General features: G+C 47.6%; 1 protein-coding gene across 1 annotated transcript in view; it reads left to right on the top strand.

Moving 5' to 3' along the window:
• The first annotated feature begins 20,902 nt into the window (after window positions 1-20,902).
• PKHD1 (PKHD1 ciliary IPT domain containing fibrocystin/polyductin) overlaps window positions 20,903-22,766 on the top strand; it is a 366,705-nt gene continuing 364,841 nt past the window's right edge. The window contains exon 1 of the mRNA XM_067544965.1: window positions 20,903-21,810. The gene's annotated coding sequence lies outside the window, so the exon portion shown is untranslated. The remainder of the gene's footprint in view (window positions 21,811-22,766) is intronic.

Here is a 22,766-nt window from a genome sequence, read left to right as displayed (position 1 = left end):
GGAGTGTAATGAAGAATCTGTGTCCTTGACTGTGCCTTTATTTGCCATGAAGGGGTAAAAGTGGTTTGGAACAACCAAAGCTGTGGTGCCTTGCACCTGCTTGCATATTTGTAGGAGCGGGGGGAGCAGTTGCTGGGAGTTACGAATTCTGGGAGTCGTGTTGAAGTATGAGGCCTGGAACAGCTGACTCTGCCTGAATATATTTCTCTGTTTGCCTTAACACACGGTCTATAGGGGAAGGTGATGTAGAAGTGAGAGAAAGGGTTGGATTGGAAGTCAAGCTGAAAAGAGGGTGTTTGAGCCTGAAATACAGGCACAAAGGTTGGAAGTACAAATGAAACCTCCAGCTGAGCCCCCTCTTGTGCCCTGGAGGCTCCACTCGCTTTCCAGCCCACTCTCCCAGGTAATTCAGGAGCATGCTAGGTCCGATCCAAACAGGCTCATCCAGGATGGGCTGGCAAGGCAACTGCCAGTTGACATGGGACAGTGGGGGGTGGCACGCTCCATTCCCTGCTGATGATAATGCCACCGGCTGGAACTACAAATCCCAGAATCCCTTTCATGGTTACTAAAGAAGGTGCCTTATGGGGCTCAGGAGTGGGGAAAAGGCCAGAAAACTCCTGACAACAGCTGAGAACCTGTCCAGTTTGCATAAATGGTTGGCTACAAATCTCAACCTCAAGTGACTAAGCTGGTGGTATCCAACCGTCCCAGAGCGTTCTGTAGGAGTCCTTGCTTGGCTGCACTAGTTTATGTTGGTGTTGACTGATACTCGGTTTGATTTGGTTTACTGATTATAACAATAGCCACTAGGAATCAGTGGATGCTGGTGCCCGATAGCATCTGGGTCAGGATCCACCAAGCCCACTTGCTGCTGATTTAAATATAGAAGACACATAACACTGAGATGCATCCATACCCGCCACTCATCATCTCAGGAAATCACATGATCAGTGCCCCCCGTCCTAATGTTCTATGTGTCCTGCGTTGTCTCCTGCTCACAGTTCCAGCCCCTGTGCAATGGGATCACAAATGAGTAACGTGAGGCACCTTTCTTTGCTCTCCAGAGTTGAACGTGCTGTTTCAGTGCCTCAGAACAATCCCAGTTTCTGCCTAGTTGGACTGGAATAAAGCCTGTTAACAGCAGGGCCAACCTCGGGCACAGATGTGACAGGAATAACCTATACATAAAAAAAAGGTGTAAAGAAATCTACTAGGAAGCTGTCCTCTTCCTTGTGGCCACTCAAGGGTGAAATAATTATAGCAAATTAATTAGTCATCTGAGATACTATATGGCCCCCAGCACTCTGATACAATAAATATTGATGCCCCTGTCTCACAGCACAGGAGCTGAGATACAGAGAGGCCAACTGATTCACCCAAGGTTTCTGGTGGAGCAGGGTCTCATACCCAGGTTTCTCAAATCTTAAGCTACTGCCCTAACCACTGGCTTATCCTTCCTCTCACCTACAGACTTTATTGGTAGATCTCATATGCTTTGTAAATTGAGGCAGCTGTGATGCTCATCATTTTACAGATGGGGGTATTGGGGCACAGAGAGGTGAAGGGACTTTCCCAAGGCCACACAGAGGTCAGTGTACTAAAGAAGTGATCCATAAGAGTGCTGGTAAGGGAATCTTTATTTCCTGGCTCTCTCTATGGGTCAAGATAACAAAGGGTTCATAGCTGTCCCCACTAAATCCAGGCAGCTATTCTTATAGTCAGGGGCAGGGATGGACCCCGGTTCCTGTAACCATTAGACCATGGTGTGACTAGGTTAGGTTAGCCTACTACGGGATGAGAGGGGAGGTAACCGGCCACCTTGGCTTGCCTCTCTTGCTATGCTGTGCAAACAGGGAACCCTGCAAAGGACAAAACTGTCCACCTTTGAGGCAGAGGAGTAACCCGGGGAGGCCTAGCAGAGAATCTTTCCGTGTGGTGGTAGTTCTCTCAACTGGATAAATAGCCAGGAAGGGCTTGAATCTCCTCCCATCAGTGTTTTTACAACTATTCTGATTTTATACCAATTCTGGATCATTGTGAAAACATACACATGCTGCAAAAGCAGATACACCACGTACCCACGTACCTCTTTCTGCAGCAGTCTGGACTGTTATCAGACTAGGGGGGGTGGGTCACAGCTCTAGATTTCACCCCTGAACACCCCTGTGATGGAAAGTCTGCACAGTCACTCTTCTGGCAAGATCTGCTTTATGCAGCACTTGAGAGCTCGGATATGCCCCCGCCAGGTTGGGTGGAGCTCCCAGCCTGAATTCACCAGCAAGCCTGCAAAAGGGCAGGATTGTTGAGAAGGGCTGAAAGCTAGAGGCACAGTCTGGAGCCGAGTCTGGGATTGAGTCTGTTAGAGCAGGACGTTCCCAAATTAGCAGCCCAGAGGGAGAAGGGGTTGGTATCTACTGTGAGCTCTGCAATCTAGTCGAGATGAATTTATGGTCCTGCAGTTTAAAATGGGGAACGAGATAACTCGACACTTCCAGTGTGTGGGTTTTCTTTTCTTTTTTCCAAAAATCTATTCCCAGCAGCAAGCCCGTGGCTTTCAGTCTTTGCTCTGTAGCCTGAGACAATGGTGTGGATGCCTTCATCCCACAACCACCAGCTGTTGCCCTTAAGGTTTATACAGCTGTTGTTGAGACAAGAGTGGCGGGGGTGCAGCTTTTCAAGTGCCTAGATCCCACAGGAGGGTCAAAGGTGAAAACGTTTGGGCTAAAAGAGAAACAGGTGGACACAGTCGGACAGAAGGAACAGTGGCCTGTTTATTTATTTATTTCCCCATTGCATTCAGGCAACGTTGGAAGTCACGAGAAGAAATTGTCTGCAAAGCATCTCACTGTCCTGAACAAAGAAAGGGGATTGCAGAGCCGTGTTTTCAGGGTGTGTGTGTTCAGGTGCAGGAAGAGGTTTTGAAACCTCACTTTAATTTTGTTTACACTTGTGTTACTGGTACAAAGCTTATTAAATCAAAGCTCTACTGCTTGGTAACTATCAACATTTCTGATCACATCTCTCCTGCATAAGAGGCAGCATGGTCCAGTGACTACAGCCCGTCCCTGGGCTCAAAGAGACCTGGGTTCTGTTCCTGCTGCTGCCCTCCCATGTGACTTTAGGTAAGTCACTTTCCTCTCCTGTTTCTCCTCCCATCTCTGGTCAGTGTATTTGTACAGGGGTTAGCACAATGGGGCCCTCATCTTGTTTGAGGCTTCCCTGTAACAATACTAGCAGGTTCACAAAGCCTTCGTCAAACCCTACCCAGCTGTTCCTTGTGATAAGTACTTAGCCATGGAAGTAAAAAGCTTCACCCCTGAAACCATCACGTTACAGAATGTGAGAGAACACCTATTAAGTCTCCAATGCCACACCACTGCCTATACAGGTAAAATCCACTGATCAATGTATATTACCTGTCCCCCACTCTGTTCCCCCTCCACAGAGGACATGAGTCTGTTACAGCTCCTAGCTAGCAAAGCTGGCTCTTTCACTCCAGAGATGGAGGCTTTTAGACTTGGAGATCTTTGGTTCAGTCCCTGCTTTCAGTTAAAATAGTAGCCATTCCATGAGTAGGGGGTTGGACTAGATGACCTCCTGAGGTCCCTCCAACCCTAATATTTTATAATTCTATGAATGGGGGCTCAGCTGGGAGCTGAACTGTTATGGGCCTGCGACAAGCTCCCTCTGGTTACTATGCTGTTCTGCAGTGGTTGGTCCAGCTTAATTGTAAACATGCCAAGTGGTAATGGAGTTTCAGCTACTTCCCTTGGGAGCGTGTCACAGTTCCGTAGAATTTACCATGAGAAAGTTTCCCCTGATATTTGGTATAAAATTTCCCTTTTTCAAATTTCATCTCAGTACTCCTAATTTTACCTTCTTGGGTCACTCTATAACTTCTATGGATTTTTGTTTTACTTAAAAGCAGTAAATAATTTTGGCAATTCTGTAGTACACTTTAATGACGAGCAAAAGGGAAGGCAAATACGGACAAGAAAGCCATTCAATGACAAAGGCATTACTCAAAGAAGGGCTGCATTGTGCCGTTTCTGCATTGTTCTGCAAAGCCTCGATGCTCTAGAAGTTGCTGAGAGATAAACTGCGCCTCTGAGTCATCATCCTTCTCCCATTGGCACCACAAGGGGGGATTGGGCGGCGGAGGAAGAATATCTCACGTGTCTTTAAAAATGAGTTTAATTTAATCTGGAACCACAAACAATCTTGTATGTTAATTATAACTATATAGCTATTTCAGGGTGTCCCTGCAGGGCACAATTAAGGTGCTATGCCTTCACATATCTGGATTTCTTTTAGTCCTGTCTACATTTATGGTGGCATGTAAGGTTTGTGTAGGTACACACCATAGCAAAAGGCAAGCTGTGTTAACAGTTGTGCTGTGTGTAAGCTGCACGTGACAGTGAAAGGCTCTGGCAGGGGGAGGCAGTGGGGGAAAGGAATCCCTTTTCCCTGCTGCATCCCTCTTGCCAGAGCCTTTCACTGTGGTGGGAAAAGACAGTCAGGTAGGAGGGAGGTCGTAGGACACTCTACTGCTAAGAGTAGCAGTGTAGACATGGGAGGCACTGCTTGGGCGTGTAAAAAGCCGTGTAAGGAATATACTTTAGGGCTCTGGTGTCTCCACTCCACTTGCCTGAGCTGTGCCTCACTATCGACACAGCCGTGTATACCCATGCTATCTGGACATGCTGCCACAAGTATAGACCTACCCTTACGTGTGACTTTACCTCTGAATTGTCTTGGTTTGTAATGCTTGTTTTGGGGAGAATTGCAAAATCCCTTTAATATTTTTACCCTTCAGTTATTGATCCAGACTCAACCATAGCTCCATCTTAATGTAGTTTCATCTGGCAACTTTTAAATGTGGACAATGTGCTCTTTTTGCTCTACTGGGGTTCATAGGTTCTTAGCGTGTAAAGGCCAAAAGGGATCATTAAAACATCTAGTTCTGCAGCAGGTCAGATGCAGGATCTGATCCAGCATGAAATGAGACAGTCCCTGCCTCCAAGATTTCACAGCATAAAAGACAGACAATACCGGACTCTAGTCAGTGGCTGCTTTAAATCTTTCCCTGGACAAATGGATTCATTGTAAGATATTTTTTTTTTCTTTTTTAGGCCCCAACACACTTAGAGAAGTCAGTTTGTGTGACAAAGTAAGTCACTTGATTCCCCTCCTGAGGAATATGATGACGAGTTATTTCCCTTGTCTCGGGGTGAAGAGAAGACCAGAAGCAGCCTGCTGTGAGCTCCTTTCTTTTATGTGACTAATATGTACAAATCCAGAGTCCTCAGGGACTCGGGGGTCATTGACAGCAGCGGCAGACTGCGAGAACAGGGCAAGTGAAAAGGAACTGTACTCTTCTTTCATTCAAAGGGTTCAGCTGTCCCACCTGTTCCCCCTGGTTAGACATGGGTAGCAGGGATGAAGGGGGGGAGGGGAAAGCTGCATTGATGGCATTGAAGATAAAAACACACAGAACAGAAGGAATTTCATATTAAAATGGGGAAACAAACGAGCAACAGTCTTGCCACAGACAAAGATAGGAGGGGGCAAAAGATCACAGGCTCCTGTGTGTAGCGACAGAGTCTGTACTTCTGGGCTGAAATAGTGCTATGAGAAACAGGGACCAGGCCAGAAATGAGTCTGGTAATGAAAGGCTAGTGATGGATGAAATTCAATAGGCGCAGAGTTGGGGTGTGAGTCAGATGTCGGTTGTTTATCCAAAGCACTCAGGTGTCTCTGCAGTAAGGGGCAAATGGGCTAGCTTGGAAGATGTCTTCCATCAAGGAAATGCCCTCTCGATTTGAATAGCGAATGATGCCCAAGAGAATTTCCAATCTGACCTGGAGAATTTTCTAGCAGCACAGTCCCCGGTTTGCTTTAAATATCCCCTAATTGTTTCTATAGGTTTTATAGTCATTTCCAATTAGCCTCCTACACTGACTGCTAACCACAGTGGTCTGACGATGGTGATACCGTGGTGTATTTCAGGCTATTGGGTGTTGGCCAAAATAGACACCTGGAACATCTGCTTGCCAGGATATGGCGGCGGGCGCCCTAGACAAACCAACGATAGCTAGGTTAATGGAAGAGGAAGAGTGGTGGTGTGGCTCAGGCTCTGCACGTGGCCTTGGTTTGATTCCTGGCTCTGCCACAAACTGCTTGTGGAACAGTGGATAAAGCACTTTGTCACGCTGTGCCTCCATTTCCCCATCTGTCAAGCAGGGATGTCAATGCTGCCTTTTGTTATGTCTTTTTAGATTCTAAGCCCTCCAGGGCACAGACTAAGGCCTTGTCTACACTACCAAGATATGTTAGGTTGCCCTATGTTAGGTTGACTTACAACCACCGGATTAATTACTGTGGCAGCTGATGTCCACACGACCCTCCGTGAGTCGGTGGTGTGTGTCTTCACCAGGAGCACTTCTGCTGACTTCAGAGAGGCAGTGTGGGAAGCTGAGAGCCACTGGAAGATCCCTGCTGGGAGCCCGGCTGCCCCTCACTCCCTGTTCCCTGCCAGGAGAAGCTGCCCGGGGCTTCTCCTCTCTGTGGGGTCAAGGTGCCTGGGCTTCTTGTCCTACTCCCAGCCGGGAGTGGAGTCCAGCAGCTCAGCTCTCCAGGGGAGCGGGGGGCTTTCTTACCAATTTAGATGGACAAGAATGACAGCCAACAGCCGACGTAAGGAACGCAGTGTTTACATTGACACTGTGTCACCCTAACTACACCTCCATAAGCCCTACACCTCTCATTGAGGTGGCTTTATTATGTCGGCATAGCAGGGGAGTTACGTCGGTGGGAGGAGCATTTTAACGTGTACACCTCTGCTGTTTTGTCGACAAAAACTGACTTTTGTCGATAACACTCTGTAGTGTAGACCTGCCCAGACTCTTATGACCTGTTTGTACAGCACCGAGCACAATGAAGCCCTGATCTCAGGTGGGGCCTGTTGGTGCTGCTGGAACACAAGTGAAATGAGACTGAGTGAATGATGGTAAAACGGAGGCTTCTTCTGTGTGAAACATAAACAGGATGGTGCCCGTTAGTGTATGTCTACATTGCAATAAAAGACACGTGGCTGTGGCTGGCTCAGGTCAGCTGACTTGGGCTTTGGAGCTAAGAACTTTAGGGAGATGTTTGGGCTGGAGCCTGGGCTCTGAGACCGCTGGGGCCTGAGTCAATTGACCAGGGCTGAGACTCAGTGACACAGGTTTTTATTACAGTGTAGACACACCTTTAGAGTTCCACACAAGGGATCGGGGATCATCTCTGGGAGGAATGTCAAACATGGGACGGGACACCTTTGTATGGTAGAGAGAGAGCTAGAGGATGCTCCTAGCTTTTTTTTTTTTTCTTTTCCTTGTCACCTCAGCTTTGCACGGAAGCCAGTTGCACAACTTTCTTGAGCTGGGAGGACCATTACCTAGTGCCTTGGAAAGCCAGTTGTGTGATACTGTGGTATCACGTATCATAGCACTCCACATGGAAGCACCAGAGCGCAGCATGCAAATCCTCCCCAAAGTAATGGGTCTCTTCTTACCAAGTCACGTTCTGTATCCGGCTTGCTACATGTGCCGCTGGAGTTGTCGGTGGCCATTCGAACACACCCTGTAACCAACACAACCACAGAAGGCTTGAGCTGAAACAAGATTCCTCTTGAAACCAAAGGAGCCTCAAACCTGTCATTAAAGCAGCTGCATTGGCAATAAATTTATCAGTTAAGGAAATTCAGTGACTGTTTGAAAGGCAAAAGTGGACGTTATGGGAATGGCTGCGATAGATTTTTATATCATCCTGAAAAGCAATGCTGTAAAATATACTGTAATGCTCCTTTAAAAGCCACTGAAGAACAATATTTTTCATCTAAAAGTAAACAGTGAAATCTATTTTAAATGTGGTAGAAAAATGAACGTGAGACAATGGGGTAGCTCCATTACTGTGTTGGTTTCACACCAGGGTACACTGTGGTGAAAGTTCAGATCTGGATTAAAACTGGAGAGGGGCAAAACATTTATTGGAACTTTTTTTTTTGATGAAAAGTTTGGGGTTTTTTAACATGAAAATTTACCAAAAACTACAAAATGTAGGGATTTTTTTTAAATTAAAAAAGGTATTCAAAAACCATTTCTTTATTTTTGTTGTTGTTGGAAATTTTAGAAAAATTGAATGTCTCCTGAAGAAAAAATAATTTGCCTTTTTCTGAGCAAGCTTAATCCAGACTTCCCTCAAGTTTGGCTGTGTTTAGTTCCAGTATGTTGGTTCACTCCAGTAGAGAGAACCAGCTGCAGAGTTCTTTCTGGATGCCCGAATTGTGTTTGGGCCCATATCCAGTATCATGTAATATTTTTGGCATAAAAATCAGTTGGTTTTTTTTGTCATTTGCAGTGAGTTTGTGCCTCGTATTAAATATGAGGTGGCATTTTCAAAAGTGCTTGGAATGTAAATTGCTATTTTTATAATCTTTCATACAAGCTCTTCCCTCAATCTCCTACCAGATCTTTGCAACCCTCTTCCCCCTGAGGTCAGTAACGTGGTTACAGCAAGAGTTAGTCCTCTCAACGCAGGTAAGACCCAGCCCCCTGCCACGGCTGGTCTGCCTGCATAGCCAGGTTCTGACATTGCAAGGGAAGGAGCACAAGTTACATTGTGCTGTTTGGATACCAAGTATGTTCAGAGGAGAAATGAAGGGTATGCTGCTCTGTCTCATCTCACTCTCTTCTCCTTCCTCAGCGGAGGCTGCCAATCAGGGCAAATTACAAGCAGGGAAATTTTTCCATTGTGAACAACTGTCCTCTAGGTGCTGAGCTGGGTTTCTCGTTTCACAGTCTCATGTTGCACTCGACTGGTGCTACAGGCGAAAGGCAGCCAAGCCCAGCTCAGGGTTACTCGGCTAGATAACAGTTGAAAGGCCTGGGGATAGGACAAGGTGCGTGGCATGTAGATAAGGGACGTTTTACCGGACAAGGACTGCATTGGAGGAAGCTGGGGAACAGAGACTTGTAACAAGGGCAGACGTGCTCAGATGCTCCACCCAGTTCTGGCAAAGTCAGACCTCTTCTATTCTCTTCAGGTTCTCACACCGCCCTCATCCAGCAGTGCATTGAGCGGCGTGAATAACATCCCATGCGTGGTTCATTATTACGGGGGAGAATTGTCTGTGCGGCGGAGTGTGCTTTGGGTTGGTAGGGTTGTTTTTTCCCCTCATGTCCATGTTGCTCTGTGTTTATATTGGACAAATGTCACCGTGCTTCAGTGGATCACAGCTGTGGATACCAGATTCAGGACAAACTGCTGAGAAATGGGGCAGACCCACCCCAGACGAGTGGTTATTCTTCTATAAGATATACCAACCCAGCAACAAAAGTAAACGTCTATCTCACCACACTGGTTACCAAGAAGTCGGAAATGCAGTCTCCTTAGGTATCCCAGCCCGTGTTTCACCACCCAGGCATTAGACTGTATGATGTGTGGCTATTTAAAACCAATCAAACAAAGGGTGCTTCCGATCCCAAGAGCTCAGCCATGCAGCACGGTTAATGTATAACTCAGAATTTACCCAACAATCACGCTGCTACCAGTCCTTTAATATCTAACATCTAAAGGTTTATTCAAAGGAAAAAGGAAGAGGAGAGAATTAATATGGTGAAAGAATTACATACATACAATCATTGCGAAGGTCTTGGATCAGGTTTGTAGCAGTGGTGGAACAAACTGCCAATTTGGAAAGACTCTGGAAATTACCCAAACAGTGTGGGGGTCACCAGTCCTTGTGTAGAGCTTTTTTTTTTAGAAATCCAGCCCAGAGAAACGAAGCAGGAAATGAAGACACAATGGAGATGGTGAAGCTGCCTTGTAGATACCTTCTCCCATGTGGGTGGATGCTTTTAGCCTTAGCTTATGGAAATTTACAGGCACAAGATGGAATCCAGGGTCACATGAGCAAGTCACATGCCCTTGCATGCTTTGAGTCATAGAAGCAGCCATTGACCATATTCTGGCTAAAACGTTCACAGGAAAGCTCATGGGGTGGGAGAGGCTTCTTCTATGGTCTATTGTGCGAGCAAAGCGTCGTTTAATGCCGTTAACTTGCATAGACCACCCACAATGGGCTGTCTGGCTTCAGTATAGGTTTTACCTCAGGATTGTTACTCAGGAATGCAGCAGATATGTAGGATGCCAGTAAATAGTCAACATCTAAAACGTCAAATATAAAATGATATCTGCATAGAAACGGTCATCCTGCTCAGCAAATCACGGCTTTTCCATTGGCACCTTACATGACATACTTGCCACGAGTTTTGTTGCGGTTGTAGAACAGTGGTAGCAACAATGATATACATGGTCATATTTCAATCAGGCAATACCACATCAAGGCAGGTTGAAGAAATGCACCGTGCCGTTGGAGTGGAAGGTGGAGCAGTTTCTGATGGATCTTCGTTCCTGGGGGAGTTCGCTCTACAGTGTCAGACCAGCCCCTGAGGAAGCTCTGTCACCAGCACCAGGATCTTTACCCTCACTGTACAGCGTTCATTGCTCTCAAGGAGCGGAGTTGTCAACATGATCTTTGTCCTGCAGCTTTAGGTTCTTTTAGCCCTGGACCAACCACTACTTTTCCTGGCACCGAAGAAGCACTCAGTTCTGACAAGTTCAATGTTTTCTGATCGGACTTGAGTCACCCAATATAGAAAGAACTCCTATAGAATCCATGTCAGGGTTTACACGGGATCCAGGGCATGTTGGAAGAGGCTGTTTCTTAGTGTTCAGTTAGTTCTCTGGAAATCACCTGTGAGGCTGTAATAAAACTTTAAGACTGATTGAATGAGGAGTAAAGACACTGTAGTTAGAGCAGTGTGAAGAGAGGAGGAGATACCTAGATTCAATCCCAGACTTTGCCAGTGACTTGCCTTTGAAGTCAATGGAAACTCATTTCCATGTCGTACCCCACAGCTGCACTAGATGGGGATTTAAAAAAAAAAAAAAAAAAGCCCTCCTGGATTCCAACTTACTCCAATATTCCAGCAATGCTAGCACACTTCAGAAATGGGCTCACCTGTTCAAAGATCAACGGGCAGAAGGATGAAGCCTGGGAAATTCAATAAGAGTTGGGTGCCTAACTCTCTAGTTTCCTTTGCAAAACCCAGCTGGAAACCTTCATGCCAACATTTAACAAGCTTCTCGAGCCAGCGGCAATTAACCCTTGGATTTATTAACAATTATTTCAAATTCTTAGCACCTTCTCTTTGGCCTTGGTTGCTAGGAAGCGTGAATCAATAGAGTGAGATTCAGTATTAATAGAAAGAAGTAGCAGCTGGCTGGGAGCTCTACTAACTGAATAAACACTCCCAAGAGCCTCTCTCCACATATTTCTGGCTCTTCTGTGAAATTTAGAGTGGATTATTCTGGAGCCTGCTGTTCTCCATTTGTGGTCCAGATCAAGGAGAGTTTACAGCCCCCCTTCCACTCTGGCCTTGGTTTCAGCATCTCCCTGACCACTTATTTCTTTATTGTCCCCACTGTTTGCATTTCTTTTGGGTGTGTGTGTGTGTGTGTGTATACGTTGGGGGCGAGAGCTGGGGGGTGTGACCTGTCCGGGCCTAGGACAGCCGCCTGAAAATGCCAAGGTCAGGGCAGGCTGCAAAAGGAGAGCAGATTCTCCCAGCATTGGTGGGTGACACTGAAGTCAGGCTTCCCAACCAGCCACAAACAGTGCTTCTGATTCCCCACACTGGTTATCAAGAAGCCCAAAATACAAATACACACAGCCCCCTTTACTGCATTTCAGTCTCTGGCTCCCAATCAGCCACTAGGTCCAGTAAAGAGACCAGTTATTTAAAACTCTATGATCTTTACCAAAAAGGTTCCTCCTGACCCCGAAGGGTCAGCCACAGTACCAAATCAATGTAAGTTTGGATCTTACCCAAAATACCATGCTGCCAGCCAATCCTTTAGTAACTAAAACAAAAGGTTTATTATAAAAGGAAAGGAACAAACAATAAAAGAAATGTTAAAGGATTAAAGCAATCAGATACATACAAATGATTTGAAAGTCCATATATACCAGGTTTTCATTAGAATTGTGGAGTTTGCAGGCTTGTGTAGTCCCTCTGGTGCACATCCAGTGCCTGGATGGATCTTAGTCCTTTGATTCACAGCTTCAGTTGAAGATCAGTTGATCCAGAGGTATTGGTGGGTGAAGGCTGAAGACTAAAGACAATATGAATGTGCTGCTGGTGCAGCTGCTTTGTATATTCCTTTGCTGCGCTGCAGCCTGTGTGTGGAAATGTACAGAAATAAGAGGGAGTCCAAGATCACATGAGTAAGTCCTGGTGACTCGTCAGGTGTAATCCTGGCTTCTCCCACTTGGTCCATTGTACCTGTGAGTTCCTTTAATAGGCCATCAAGCAGCTAGTGCTGCAGCCATCCTGTCTGGGGTGTCGCCCAGAAACACAGCACAAGTTGAAATACAGATCCATAACTTCCAATACAAATATGACACATGCACATAAACTATCGTCGTACTTAGCAAATTACATCCTTTCTAATGGTACCTGACATGGCCTAGCTCAGATCAGTTATTGTAACTTTGACATACTGATGTTAAATAATAACACAAAGGGTCCCCCTCATCCAGCCAGCGTCACCGGGAGGGCAGTGAGTTCATTTTATTTTTTCGTTGCTCCCCTCCTGCAGAATCCTACCTGAGTATTTAGAAGAGCCCAGGAGGGGGAGAGAGGCCTGCCTTGTGTGATACTCTCTCTTGCTGTCAAAGCTAAGGCATTCCCACAGCGCAGGTATGTGTCATGCACCCAGTAGGGCTGCTAGGATGGCCCGTAATTGTGACTCTCTGCGGCCAGAGGCTGCTGTGCAGGTAGCTACATGGGTTCTATCTGCGGCTCCCCTTGCTGGAGACCAGATGGGAAAGAGCTGCTGGGGGGAGCCAGTGGTGGTGCCGTGGTGACAGTAGAAGCAAAGCTCTGGAGACAGAAGTTCTGGAGATCCCAGTACAGGCTCAGGCGCTCCCACTTGGCAACTAGCCTGCCCCACCCCCAATGTTTCCAGACACCCCCCGGCTCCCACAAAGCTGCTCTCCACTCCTTGCTGGGCACACTCACAAATCCAACTACCCCCAGCTGCTCCTATGGATCTCCCCCCCCCCCCTGCAAAACTCAGCTGTTCTCAGCTCCCTCCAGATCTCAACTCCCACATACTGGGTTTGCACCTTTTCCTCGTCCCAATAACCCACCTCCTCTTAGCTAGCCCCAGTTACCCCCTGTCTTCTCCCCACACAGCCCCACAAACATCCCTTCCCTGTGAAAGTGGGGTCTGGAGGAGATCTCCCCTGATATCCAGTGATAAGCTGGGCAGGGTTGCCAACCTTGCATTTTAGTTTTTACTGAAGATCTCAATTTGATTTTTTTTCTTTTTACTGACATGGTAAACTTTTTACTGACATCACTAAAAATATCATAAACAGGACAATCATGTCACAATATTATAATCCGATCATAATGTCACTTTACGTCTCAATCTCCTGTTGCCTCTCATGGTCATACGTGGACACATCTGCTGACTCGATCATTTCCTTACTTGGTTCGAAGTTTGTGCTGCTTTTAACTGCAGTCTTCACGGTCCGAATTCCATCCAACAGTTCTGTGGACAGCTGATTTCTTCTGTCTGGTTTTATGAGATTCATCTGAGAAAATGTGCATTCCACTTCTGCAGGGCCAACCTATTCATGGAGAACCTGGCCTGGAAAGTGTAGGGAAGCCTGGCTCTCCGCTGGGTGTTGCCAAATTCAAATTTGGTGCCGGTATTCATCAATTGCCAGATCTCACTGAAAATCTGTCACTTGGTACTCCATGAATTATTTTTCCAGTATATCAAGTGCATTTTCATTTACAATCTGTGGGAAAAGCATTGCAAGATGGACAATGTCTTCCGAGCTCATTGTACTTTTACAGCTTGATCGAAGAACTCGGACCAATTTCAGCACCTTATTGTTCATTGGCATATGTTTTCTTACACTGTTCACCGCCTTTAAATAAAACAGCTGCACATTCTCCAGGAACAGGTCTACGGCATGTTGGTCCTCTACTTCTTGTACTTGGCTTCTTGTTTGTGTTCCAATGAAAATGCTCTCTTGTGCTTTGTAGTTGCTGTGACATCAAAATGTTGCAGATCCTCTGCTTTCAGATTAACTACAGCAGAAGGCACAACAAAATAGGCCATGATTGTTTTTAACACTGTTATGCATTCATCGTGCAGCAAAGCAATATTTGGAGAGTTCTGCTGGCAAAGCTTGTAAAAGTTGACAAACACTGGTAAGACGGTGGCCAAAAAAAGGAAATAACATGTTGTGACAGGATCCAACAGTTGCTGAGCAATCTGTTCTACTGTAACTAGCCTGTCATTTTCATCAGTTGATTGAAAGTACTTACAAGGGCGTCGGTCTGATTTAGCACTCTTTGAACACACTCCAAAAGGCTCAGCCATCTAGCTGAACACGGCTTCAGTAACTTCATCATGTCTGCTTCAACAAACGCGTGAAAGTCTTTGTAAAGTTGCTGCCTTTTGCAACAGTTTGAGAAATGGCTGTGAATATCTCTACACAATTGTTCCACGGCGTTTGGCCGTGCCTTCCAAGCATCGGAAGAGCAAAGAGCAACAACGTGACAGCTACAATGAATGTGCAAAATATTAGGCTGCACTTCTTTGAACCTTGACAGCACGGAGCTTTCCCCCCCCCAATCATTACATTAGCTCCATCTGTTCCGAGTGCCATTACGTTTGATGGTGGAATGCCATTGCTTTAAAGCATGACAATATTACAGCAAAAAATGGATTCCGCATCAGCTTTGGAAACGTCCACTCAGCGATAGAATTTGTACTGTACTTTTCCCATCTCGTAATCAAAATATATTACTACAAGAGCAACTTTCTGGGTTGTAATAACATCGGTAGGTTTATCTATTAGCAACGTAGGTGGTTGTTTTTTGAGTTTATCCGCCAGGTGTCTTTTAAACTCTTTGCTTAAAATATTCTTCACAAGCACTGACGACTCCTTCAGCCGTCAGCCCCCCTCACTTGCTCCAGCCGGGGCAACAGAAGCAGCAGCAGCCGGCTGGCGGCATAGGGAGCCTGGCAGGCAGCCAGCAGCTGGGGTCGGTTGGCCAGCGGGTGAGCGCTCAGAGCAGAACCGGGAGAGCTTGGGGCAGGCACCGGGCTGGAGCGGAGGGACGTGGGGGAGCCAGTGGCGGGGCTGTGCGTGCGGCGGGCATTGGTTCTGGGAGACACGGGCTCTTGGATTGGGGCCGCTCCTGGGCAGGGTTAGCGGCGGGGCTGGTCCCGACTCGGAGCTGGAGACTCGGAGGATGTCCGGCATGGTGCGGTGCTGTCAGAGTCACCTAAGTCCCACTCCCCGCGGGCTGCTTGCACTGGAGATCTGGCGACTGATGCTGTGCTTCGGGCGTCTGGGCCGGCAGCAGGGCAGGATGGGGAGCAGGCCATGGCCGGGTGGTGGGTGGCTGAGCCGCAGCTGGTGGAGGCATTGGGGCCGGGAGAGCTCGGAGCTGCCGCTCCCTGCGGGCTGGCTGGGCCTCAGGAGGTGAGAGACTCAAATTGAGGGGTGGCACGTCTTCATGGACCACAACACCTGGCAGATCTCCTTGTGGATCGACCACGTTTTTGTTTGTTTACGGGTTTATGGACAGCAGTAAAATTGCACATTTTTTTTACTGACTGTCCGTACGTTTATGGACGGTTGGCAACCCTGGTAGGAGTTGTAATATTTTAAAAATTGAACACTCCAGCAGGAGTGCCAGAACCTCCCCTGCCCCACCTTTTCCCCTGGGCCCCGCTCCTGCCCTGCCCCCGAAACCCCATCCCACATTCACTCCTCTTTCCTCCTCCCCCCAGGTCAGGATGGACTCACCTGTGGAGCCAGGGCTGGGAGCTGCAGCCACCCAATGCACAGAGGAAGTGGCCTTGGCTGAATAGGGGCTGGTGCGGATGATGACATAATGCCTCCCTGCCCGCAGTAACTGGACTTTGGGTGTCCGATCAGCAGATTGGATCGGACCCTGTCAGGTCTCCTTTTCAGCTGAAAACCGGGCATCTGGCCATCCTAGCAGCTGGGTGTCTACTGCAGGGTGCCTGGGGAGATGCTGGGTGGAGGAAACCAGATAATATTCCACTCTCCTTGCATTCAAAGACTAGAGTGATCTGTAACCCAAAACCAGCCAAAATTGATCATTTTGGCAATGCAGCTGCGTCTGCTGCGCACCTAGGCAGAGTGGGCACGTCTATGCAAACACGGTCTGTCCCTGCAATCTTTTCTCAGCTGTCAAGTCTTGTGCAGCTTCTTGCCCTGTGCCACTGTTATGGCCATATACAAACGACTTGTACATTTGCAGATTATTTACGTTGCCATTTTACAAATGATTTGTATAAAATGTCACGTGAATCTGCACAAAATGGGGCAGCTCTGCAGACAATAGGGTGACTTGGCAAACTGACACCAGGGGCCTGATTTTTTTTTTTTTCCAGAAAGCTTCTTGTGCGTTTGCGCTTATCTTTCCTGGCACAAGAACCAGGATTGTGCATGCAGAGCAATCACTTCCACATGCAAAACGGGTGCTTAGCACTGTTTCCTCGGGCAAATTCCTGCCTGGCAGGTGCAATGGCACTAAATTCTCACACATCTGGGTGTGTGACCGTGTACACCCGTGTGGACTTCCCAACAGGGCTATAGACCAAATCTCTAACCTTTGTATTATCCAACATTATCCTGCCCTCAGCTGTCATACGGGGCCTCGCCATGTGCTGTTCAACAACTGCTGCATTCCATCCCAGAGTTATCTGCATTGCATGCTGGGAGAAGTGGCTTGGTTGGTATGCACCCTTGACTTCACAAAGGGCCTTAAGTAGCTAATGTTTGCACAATGTCTTGATACGCTTCCATAGCGTCAGAGCGAGAAGGATCTCAAAGAGCTTTACAGAGGTGTCTGCTCAGAGGCAGCTTACACTGTAGGCAGAGTGGCAGTTCACCGCTTGTCACAGATTCAGGGTAACGACACCTGTGTGCCCCCACGGTCCATTCAAGGGGTGCCCATTCAGGTCTCATGACTCCAGACTTCATCTGTCTCTGGGATGTGTCCCATGTCCAACTTTCCTCTGAAGTGGGGGTTTTAAGGCTGAACAGTCCCCTGCCTTACACGGTGATAGCCCCATCCAGAAAGGGATCTTGGAATTGTGGAATGAAAGGATTAATCATAAAATTGATTAATAGAATGCCTATTCTGAAACTGGTCATAGAAGGCCTGGCCTGAAGTTGTAGCCTGAAACTGAAATAGAAGCCCCAGGCTAAACCATTCACAGAATGCCTCAACTGAAATTAAGATAAAGATGTTAAAATCCCACAAGAGGTCTCTGAACCACACCCGAGAGGCAAGTTCTCTGTTATGAGCCTTAAGCCTTATTGAAGTCTGAACAGACTTCAATTGTTTTGATAAGTACCAGTACCTGCCCCCCTTTGTCTTACCGGCCCCATAGAAACTCACTCCATACAAATTAGTATTTGAACAGGTATTGTGTCACCACCCATCTTCAGGAGTTAACCAGGGTCCCTGAAAACCTGATTGTATAATCAAGTGACTCATTGGGTGTTCTTGTGAGGGCATCTGGTGTGCCCCACTGTGCATTGTGATTGTCTTTTCTGTTAAGTATAAACTGTTAATCAAATTCCACTATGTGATCAACACGTACCTGAACCTAAGCAACCCCTATATAAGTCTTTTGTATCTGGTAGCCAGGTGAAGTACATTTGCCCAGCATCCAGACATGCTGCTTGACTTCCCTATAGCCACCTGGGTTTTCCCTATGGCTATAGTATTCCCCATAGCTATGGTTATGTGATTGTGTGTGTCACAATTAAAGCTGCACCCGATCCAACTCTAAAATGTAGCAGTGTGATTCTTTTCCACGACAGAATCATTGTGGATAATTTTCTGAAAACATCTGCTCAGTCTGCAGCAGCAGCAGTCAAAAAAGCTAACGGAATGTTAGGAACCATTAGGAAAGAGATAGATAAGACCGGAGATATCATAATGCCACTATGAAAGTTCTATGAGAGTTCTTAGGAGGAAAATCCCCTTTGTGTGTGGCAGTCAGTTAGATGCTAACAAAGCTGGCAACAACTGTCTTTTGAGGTGAAGAGAAGTTAGTTGAGATGGGCTGGAGCTGGTGTTGCTGGTAAACTCCGGTTCAATTTCATCCCAAGGGTGGATTAAGATGCAGTTGGGGTTTATGGTGGTGGCAATATCACGTGGGTCCCTCTCGCTGTCCCGGGTGAGTCAGGACATCTCTCAGGATCGGGATGACGAAGGCCTGGGGTTCCAGGAGATGGTGGCGGTGGCAGCCATGATCGTGAACCTTGCTCTAGTAGCCCCTTTCCCCCCCAAAGTCTCTCTTTAGGGACCCCCAAATGGAGTGGTGAACAGATTAGCTCAGGGGTCCTCTCCCTTTTTCTTTCTGAGACCCCCACCATGCTATAAAAGCTCCATGGCCCACCTGAAGCTACGTTGCTCAGGCTTCGGCTTCAGCTCTGGGCGGTGGGGCTCAGGCTTTCGCTTTCTGCCCTGAGCTCCAGTGAGTCTAACACCAGCCCTGCTCTCTGGTGTATTTTGGTGGACCCCCCTGAAACCTGCTCGGGGTCCCGGATGCTGGTTGAGAACCACTGGAATATATCCCACCCTGATTTGCCCATGAGTTCGGCCTACTTTCTGAAACACCAATTATGGTTCACTGAGTTCTGGTTCCACGCTTCTCTTATTTACCAAGCATGACCTTCACCAGTCCTTGAGTAATATCAGGAGGCCATTTTGTTTGGACTAATTCAGTCTGTCTGTCTCCCTTTCATATCTTTTCCCAATAGCATTTGTTGTTATAGGTTATTGTGTCATCTTCTGAACTTACACTCCTGTTTCACAGAGGAACTCACAATTAGGGTAAATTTGTAGGACCAATCGTCACAACAGGGCCCAGACCAGACAGGTGAGTAGAGGACAGGTGCGGTGGGTGGACAGGACATGGGGTGGAGCTGATGGGGCAGAACTCTAGAGAAGGTGGCCAATGGCACTGGGGGGGACAGGACTCCGGGAAATAGTCAGGTCAGGGTGAGACAGGACAGTGGAGGATAGGAAGACTAGGGAAGGGGGCAGACTAGGAAGACTAGGGAAGGGGGTTAGAGGCATGGGCACTGGAGGCACAACAAAAGTGGTGGTTGGGGGACAGGAAGTGAAATGTTGACGTTTTCAATTCCTGTCATCTTCATCAGCTGCTCCACATGAAGTAGCAGGATAAGATCAGCAACGAAGGTATTCATACCTGACATCAGCAAACGCCTCCACCAGCATTGGTTTGGTTTCAGAGGCTTTCTCGGTACAGCTATATTATTAGGATGGAATACCAAAGAATTATGAAGTGTGTTTACCGAGGAATGCTGCCCTGGGGCTGGCAATCAGGTGGGCACCTAAAACTTCAGTGGGGTGATAAGATTGCCAAAGATGGATGCAGACTGAACTTCTAGGTAGACAGACCTAGCTAGAGACCAATCCGGGTGGCTGTTGATCTACAAGGAGGCTGTGGGATGTCCCTGTTTTATAGGTGGGGAATCTGCAGACTAAGCAACTTACCCAAGATTAGGCAGTGTAAGAGCTGGGCAGAGAACACAGGTCTCCTGACACGTACTCCTCTGGGCTAGCCACCTGGCTATACTGCCTTCCTCATGTGCACACTCTTAATAACCATTATTATTGAACCAGTATCACACAGAACCATTCGCAGATGAGGAACTGCTCCGTTTATCTTCCATCCTCGCTTTTCAATTGAAGCACAGTTCTGCAGCGGCTCAGCACAGCTACCCAGTGGGTAAATAGGCACTGTGCCTTCTCTGCACTTGTAATGATCTCGTCTGCTTCAGAAGTGGCTCGGGAATGTTTGTGCAAAGGTACAGAACTATTTTGTGAAGGATGGGCCCTTATTCCACTTTTAAACCTAAACCCCTTAACTTCAGAACCAGCTGCTGGTCCTGTGCAAAATTAGATGGTAACTCAGGCTGGAAACTGCATATATGATATATGCCCCAATGCATGGGTGGACATTTTTGAAGTTACTGTAATGCAAACTTGAATATGGATGCCCATGACCCCGAGCTGGCCTCTCTACTAGATGACAAAATACCCTGTGACCTAACGGGCTCTGTTAATTGGGAAGACAAAAAAACTATCTTCCCTAAGGGGGCCAGGGTGATGGATGCCGTGCTAAATTTGTTTAGGCCATAGGCTATTCCCAATTAACAGCCCCCTTGGTACTTTGGCAGGGGTGTGAATAGAGTAAATACATCTTTAATCTCTGTGTGTCCCCTTTTAACTCATGCAATGAAGCTGAAAGCAACAGGAGTTTAAAGCTGTATTCATTTGGGATCCCAAGGGATCAGTTTCTATCTATATGGGTTCATTGTTTCATTTGCTTCAGTGCATTTGATGCACCTGTTCTCAGACTCCGAGCCCATGAACAATTCACCCTCTAGAAACTCTGTTCCCAGAAACAACAAGCAGATGCAGTGGGAGCCCTGAACTTTCCCAGCCACAGAATCTAGGGCTCCCCGAGAGCGCCAGGAATCAGGTGTACATCCAGCCACCTGGAACAGCTGTCAGGGATCAGGATCTGCAGCAGAGTCCCTCTCTGGGCAACCTAACAAGCACAGCTAGCCCGTAGTAGGCTGCCTGATTGGCTACACTGCCTGATTGGTTGGAAAAGCCAGCACATGGGCTCTTAAGCCCAGCAGTGGCATTAGCTCAGTAAGTGTTTGTGTCGGTGTCTCCTTGTTCCCTGCCTTGCCTCGCTCCAGGTGATCTGGTCCTGGGTTCTGATTTCTATCTCTGGCTCAGACCCTGGGCTCTGATTCCTAAGTACTGACTCCTGCTCTAACTACTGGGCCTGACTGCCCACATCCCAGCAGTCCTCAAAGGATTCATGGATTCTAAGATGAGACGGGACCACTAGGACCAGCTCCTTCTGGCACAGGCTGGACAACATCTGTAAAATAACTCCTGTTTGAACTACAGCCTCCCTTTAAGACTGAAAATGGCCAATGAGGGAGGATCCACCACAGCCCTTGATAAGTTGTTCTCATGGCTATGTTCCCTCACTTGCTTCAATTTCTAGCCATTGCAGTGGGCCCAGCCAGATCTCACAGAGCAGCCCTCAGGCATCTGCTCACATCCACCCAGATCCTCTTGGAGCAGCCCTTGGGATTGCAGGAGATCTTGCAGGGGGTTATGTGCTCCTCCCTGCCCCTTCTCTGCACGTTTCAGCTGTGGAAACCCTGCCCTTCATTTCCCATCGCCGTTGTGGTGCTGCACACATCTTGGTGCCTTCCAAAGCCATTGCTGATGAGCCTCATCTCCTTAGTGGTAGACACTCCAGCAACCTTCCAGTGTCCCCCTGAGGTGCTTCTGCCTGCTGGCCATGCTATGGGGGTCGGCCCTCTATGCTGCAAACAGCAATGCTCCTATAAATGACTTCTGTCCCCGCACATAAGGCAGTGCTCTCTCCTCACCTGCCATTCCTAGGGTGCCACTTGGTAAGCCACTTACACAGCTGGCGGCAGCAGCTGAGGGCACTGCATGCTCTGGTGTAGAAATAATTTGCACAGGGAGTTGGCCGTAGCGAGGAAATTGATTTGGATCTTCCTGCTGCTCGTCAGATCCCCCCCCCTGCAGCTGGAGAAAGGTGAGAGGCTCTTGGGAGGTGATGAGATGAGGAGGTGGGTGGTCACCATTGGCATGTGGGGAGGGGGCTTTTGGAGAGGGAAATTCTGCCTGGAGGTGGGGGGAGTCTTAGGAGTGGATAAGGGCCGGGGGAGGATGTCTGGATTCAGTGCACAAGGAAGCCTCTGGTATCAGTGCTCATTAAAGCTAGTGGAGGGGAAACCATGGCATCACCTCCCCTGAGAGCGAAAGCCAGCTCCTGAGCATATAGCAATGCAGATAAGAAAAGTCTTCATTCATTATCCTGTTCATTATTTCATTATTTATCCTGCCCTCCTGTTCAGCAGGGGGCAGTAGCACCTACGCACACTCGGCAGTATGTTATTGGGGACCCGTTACATTTTACTGGGGAGCCCCATTTGTGACTCCACCTGTGGACACAGGAGAGTGTCTGGTCAGTGTTATTCCGTAGCTGACTCCTTGCTGCTAGTGTTAAAGGCCCTAGAGCGAGCGGGATCTGGCTCCATCTGGCTGCCTTCCCTCGGTTATGGTTGCAGTGAGTGTATATACGTCAGCACTCTCCCTTGAGCCTGCAAATCTAGAAAGCTTTAGTGAGACTTTCACATGTATAGCACTCTGTCAGGCTTAGGCCCCACAAAGCTTTATGAAGATGGACAGATATGATTCCTTTTTTATGGGGAAACCGAGGCAGAGAGCGGTCAGGTGACTTAGCACAACCGCAAGTCAGTAGCAGAGCTGGGAATGGGGCACAGGCTGTCTCACTCCTATACTGGATCACACTGCTGTTAGAGTAGCTGCTGGTAGCATTGCAGGCCAAAGCTGTTGGTGGTATCTGAAGCCAGTGCCATTTGCAGACAGCAAAATGCTTAGGGACTACATGGCAAGAAGACCGGAATTAAAAAACCCCCAAAACCAAACATTTAATTTTTATCTCAAATTATTTGCCTCTTTAAAGGC

Source organism: Emydura macquarii, unplaced genomic scaffold (genome assembly GCF_026122565.2).
Source record: "Emydura macquarii macquarii isolate MOO-44397 ecotype Brisbane River unplaced genomic scaffold, CSIRO-AGI_Emac_v2 contig_1041, whole genome shotgun sequence".
Lineage (NCBI taxonomy): Eukaryota > Metazoa > Chordata > Testudines > Chelidae > Emydura > Emydura macquarii.
Note: the sequence above shows the minus strand (reverse complement) of the source record. Positions and strands in the feature narration are given on the sequence as shown.